Source organism: Phacochoerus africanus, chromosome 9 (assembly GCF_016906955.1).
Source record: "Phacochoerus africanus isolate WHEZ1 chromosome 9, ROS_Pafr_v1, whole genome shotgun sequence".
Classification (NCBI taxonomy): domain Eukaryota; kingdom Metazoa; phylum Chordata; class Mammalia; order Artiodactyla; family Suidae; genus Phacochoerus; species Phacochoerus africanus.
In genome coordinates, this window is record NC_062552.1 from 78,685,309 (window position 1) to 78,691,308 (window position 6,000).

The following is a 6,000-nucleotide window of genomic DNA, read 5'->3' on the forward strand; positions in this document are numbered from 1 at the left end:
TCCAAATCTAAAGGAAACTGATATCAAAATACAGGAAGCACAGAGGGCCCCAAACAAGTTGAACCCAAATAGGACCACACCAAGACATATTATAATAAAAATGGCAAAAGTTAAAGATAAATAGAGGATTCTAAAGGCAGCAAGAGAAAAGCAAAGCATTAACTATAAGCCCATTAGGCTATCAGCTGATTTCTCTACAGAAACACTACAGGCCAGAAGGGAGTGGCAAGATATATTTAAAGTGCTGAAAGGAAAAAAATTGCAACCTAGAATACTCTATCCAGCAAGAATATCATTTAAAATAGAAAGGGAAATAAAGAATTTCTCCAACAAACAAAAGTTAAAAGAATACAGCAGTATTAAACCCATTCTAAAAGAAATACTGAAAGGGCTTCTCTAAGTAAAAAAAAAAAAAAGAAGGAGAAGAAGTAAGAAAAAGTAGGATGGAGGAAACCGCAATTGGAAAGCAATCACTTAAATAAGCCAGCATATAGATCTAAACATGAAGATGTTAAAAAAAAAAAAACTTCAAAATCATAGAATATGTGGAAAGAAAGTAAGAGAATATGGATTCTTTTGTTTATTTTAATAATGTGTTTAAGCCTATATGACTATCACGCTAAAGCAAGCAGATACAGGAAGGGGTTAACATACCTAAAAAAACAGGGAAACTGCAAATCAAAACCAAACATTACATTCACAAAAACTAAAAGGAAAAGTACTCAAGCATAAAATAGATGGAAATCACCCAACCAAAAAAAGAAAGGAAGAAAAGAGAAACATAGAATCAACTGGAAAACAAGATTTAAAATGGAAATAAATACATAGCTATCAATAGTTACCTTAAATGTCAATGAACTGAATTCTCTAATCAAAAGACACAGAGTGGCAGATTGGATAAAAAAAGCAAAAACCTACAATCTGCTGTCTACAAGAGACTCATCTTAAGGCAAAGGACACATATAGATTGAAAGTGAAGGGATGAGAAAAGATATTTCATGCCAATGGACAAGACAGGAAAGCAGGAGTTGCAATACTCATAACAAACAAAACAGACTTTAAAACGAAGGCCATAAAGAAAGACAAAGAAGGACACTACATAATGGTTAAAGGATCCATTCAAGAAGAGGATATTACAATCATCAATATATATGTCCCTAATATAGGAGCACCCAGATACCTACAACAAATACTCACAGACATAAAAGGAGAAATAAATGGGAATACAATCAAAGTAGGAGACTTTCACACCCTACTCACACCAATGGACAGATCCTCTAGATAGAAAATCAATAAGGCAGCAGAGATCCTAAATGACACAATATAAAAGTTAGGCTTCAGAGTTCCCATCGTGGCACAGTAGAAATGAATCCAACTAGGAACAATGAGGTTGCAGGTTTGATCCCTGGCCTTGCTCAGTGGGTTAAGGATCCAGCGTTGCTGTGAGCTGTGGTGTAGGTCACAGACACAGCTTGGGATCTGGCATTGCTGTGGCTCTGGCATAGGCTGGCAGCTGTAGCTCCTATTAGACCTCTAACCTGGGAACCTCCATATGCCGTGGGTGCGGCCCTAAAAAGATAAAAAAATAAAAGAAAAGCTGGACTTAATTGACACTTTCAGGACATTACATCCCAAAAAATCAGAGTGTACATTCTTCTCAAGTGTACATGGAACATTCTCAAGGATCAATCACATACTGGGGCACAAAGCTAACCTCAACAAATTCAAGAGTATAGAAATTATTTCAATTATATTCTCCTGACCATGACCACAATGGCATGAAACTAGAAATCAACCACAGGAAATGAGAAAAAACTAACTGCATGGAGACTGCCGGGGCCAACTCAGCAGAGTGGGGCTGAAGAACGGGTGCTGTGGAACTTAAGGAAAAATAGTTAACACAAAACAAGACACAGAGACATTTATCTTAAGTAGAGGTGGGAGCCAGGGAACTCAAGGTCTCAGGGACCAAGAGCATGGGGGACTCAAGGTCTCAGGGACCAAGAGCGCCCTGCCTCAAGAAACCACACTGCTTTTATTGTGCTCTTTAGATGAGATCAAGTGAGGAGTGGCTATGGGTGGATGATACAGGGTTTGTTTATTATATATAAGTTCTTTTACTATTTAGAAAGCCACTTAGGTGGTAAAGGGTTAAGCTCTTACTCTGACCTCTAGGCACATCACTTATGCCTTTAGGTCTTTGCTCTTAAGCTTAAGTCATTTACCAGCACTGTGACTGTTTCTCCAAAAAGGAAGATGGGATAAAGTAAGACAAGAAGATGGGATAAAGTAAAGAAGGACAAGATGGAGTTTTCAAGGAAACATGTCTTGCAACAGGAGACTAAACAACATGTTACTAAAAAACCAATGGGACAATGAGGAAATCAAGAAGGAAATTAAAAAATACCTCGAGGCAAAAGATAATGAAGACACAACCACTCAAAATCTATGGGATGCCACAAAAGCAGTGCTCAGAGGGAAATTATAGCAATACAGGCCTTACTCAAAAAAAGAAGAAAAATCTCAAATAGACAACCTAACCCAACACCTAAATGAATTAGAAAAAGAAGAACAAACAAAACCTAAAGTCAGCAGAAGGAAGGAAATCATAAAGATCAGAGAGGAAATCAATAAAATAGAGATTCAAAAAACAGTAGAAAAAATCAATAAAACCAAGAGCTGGTTTTTTGAAAAGGTAAACAAAATCGACAAACCTCTGGCCAGACTCACCAAGAAGAGGAGAGAAAAAACCCAATAAACAAAGTAAGAAATGAAAAAGGAGAAATCACAATGACTACTGCAGAAATACAAACAAACATACAAACAAACAAACAAAAAGGGAATACTATGAACAACTGTATGCCAACAAATTTAACAACCTAGAAGTTGTCTTCTCGGACAACTTTCTAGAGACTTACAGCCTGCCAAAACTGAATCAAGAAGAAATAGATCAACTGAACAGACCAATCACTAGAAATGAAATTGAATATGTCATAAAAACACTCTCTACAAATAAAAGTCCAAGACCAGATGACTTCACAGGCAAATTCTACCAAACATACAAAGAGGAACTTATACCCATCCTCCTTAAACTTTTCCAAAAGGTTGAAGAAGGAACACTCCCAAAGACATCCTAGGATGCCACTATCACCCTAACACCAAAACCAGACAAAGATACTACCAAAAAAAGAAAACTACAGGCCAAAATTTCTGATGGATATAGACACAAAAATTCTCAAAAAAATTTTAGCCAACTGAATCCAACAACATATAAAAAAGATCATATACCACAACCAAGTGGGATTCATCCCAGGTGTACAAGGATGGTTCAACATACACAAATCAATCAACATTATATACCACACTAACAAAAGGAAAGTCAGAAACCACATGATCACCTCAACAGATGCAGAAAAATCATTTGACAAAGTCCAGCATCCATTCATGATCAAAACTCTTACCAAAGTGGGTATAGAGGGAACATACCTTAACATAATAAAAGCCACTTATGACAAACCCACAGCAAATATAAAACTCAATGGAGAAAAGCTGAAAGCCTTCCCACTAAAATCTGAAACAAGACAAGGATGCTCACTCTCACCACTGTTATTCAACATAGTACAGGAAGCCCTAGCCACAGCAATCAGACAAACAAAAGAAATAAATTGGAAGAGAAGAGGTAAAAGTGTCACTGTATGCAGATGACATGGTACTATATATAGAAATCGCTAAGGACTCAATCCCAAAACTGCTTGAACTGATCAACAAATTCAGCAAAGAAGCAGGATATAAGATTAACATTCAGAAACCAGTCACATTTCTGTATACCAACAATGAAATATTGAAAAAGGAATACAAAAGTACAATACCTTGTAAAATTGCACCTCCCCAAAAATGAAACACCTGAGAATAAACCTGACCAAGGAGGTGAAAGACTTATATGCTGAGAACTAGAAAACATTAATCAAGGAAATTAAAGAAGAGTCAAAGAGATGGAAAGATATTCCATGCTCCTGGTTTGGAAAAATTAATATTGTAAAAATGGCCATACTACCCAAAGCAATCTACTGGTTCAATGCAATCCCTATCAAATTACCCATGACATTTTTCACAGAACTAGAACAAACAAGCCAAAATTTATATGGAACCACAAAAGACCCAGAATTGCCAAAGCAATCCTGAGGAACAAAAATCAAGCAGGAGGTATAACTCTCCAAGACTTCCCACAATATTACAAAGCCACAGTTATCAAGACAGTGTGGTGCTGGTAACAAAACAGACAGACAGAGCAATGGAACAGAATAGAGAACCCAGGAATAAACCCAGACACCTACAGTCAAGTAATCCTTGATAAAGGAGGCAAGAATATAAAATGGGGAGTTCCCGTCGTGGCGCAGTGGTTAACGAATCCGACTAGGAAACATGAGGTTGCGGGTTTGGTCCCTGCCCTTGCTCAGTGGGTTAACGATCCGGCGTTGCCCTGAGCTGTGGTGTAGGTTGCAGACGCGGCTCGGATCCCGCGTTGCTGTGGCTCTGGCGTAGGCCGGTGGCTACAGCTCCGATTCAACCCTAGCCTGGGAACCTCCATATGCCGCGGGAGCGGCCCAAGAAATAGCAACAACAACAAAAACAACAACAACAAAAGACAAAAAAAAAAAGAATATAAAATGGGAAAAAGACAGTCTTTCCAGCAAGTGGTACTGGGAAAACTGGACAGCTGTATGTAAATCAAGGAAACTAGAACACACCCTCACACCATACACAAAAATAAACTCAAAATGGCTGAAAGACCTAAACATAAGACAAGACACCATTAAACTCCTAGAAGAGAACAAAGGCAAAACATTCTCTGATATCAACCTTACAAATGTTTTCTCAGGTCAGTCTCCCAAAGCAACACAGATAAAAGCAAAAATAAACCAATGGGACCTAATCAAACTGACAAGCTTTTGCACAGCAAAGGAAACCATAAGAAAAAAAAAAGACAACTTACAGAATGGGAGAAATGGTGCAAGAGACAAGGGCTTAATCTCTAAAATACACAAACAACTTTCACAATTTAACAGCAAAAAAGCCAACAACCCAATGGAAAAATGGGCAAAAGACCTGAATAGACATTTCTCCAAAGATATACAGATGGCCAACAAGCACATGAAAAAATGCTCAACATCACTGACTATTAGAGAAATGCTAATCAAAACTACCATGAGGTACCATCTCACACCAGTCAGAATGGCCATCATTCATAAATCCACAAATAACAAATGCAGGAGAGGGTGTAGAGAAAAGGGAACACTTCTGCACTGTTGGTGGGAATGTAAATTGGTACAGCTACTATGGAAAACAGTATGGAGCTACCTTAGAAAACTATACATAAAACTACCATATGACCCAGCAATCCCACTCCTGGGCATGTATCCAGACAAAACTAACCTTGAAAAAGACACATGCACCCGTTTGTAGCACTACTCACTATTCTAAGACATGGAAACAACCTAAATGTCCATCAACAGATGATTGGATCAAGAAGAGGTGGTATATATACACAATGGCATACTTGCTACTACTCAGCCATACAAAAAGACAAAATAATGCCATTTGCAGCAACACGGATGGAACTAGAGACTCTCACACTAAGTGAAGTAAGTCAGAAAGAGAAAGACAAATACCACATGATACTACTTATATCTGGAATCTAATGTATGCCACAAATGAACTTTTCCACAGAAAAGAAAATCATTGACTAGAAGAACAGACTTGTGGTTGCCAAGGGGGAAGGGGAGGTAGTGGGATGGATTGGGAATTTGGGGTTAATAGATGCAAACTATTGCCTTTGGAATGGATAAGCAATGAGATCCTGCTGTATAGCACTGGGAACTATGTCTAGTTGCTTATGATGGAGTATGATAAATGAGAAAAAAAATGTATATGTGTATGTGTAACTGGGGCAACTTGATGTACAGTAGAAAATTGACAGAACACTGTAAACCAGCTATAATG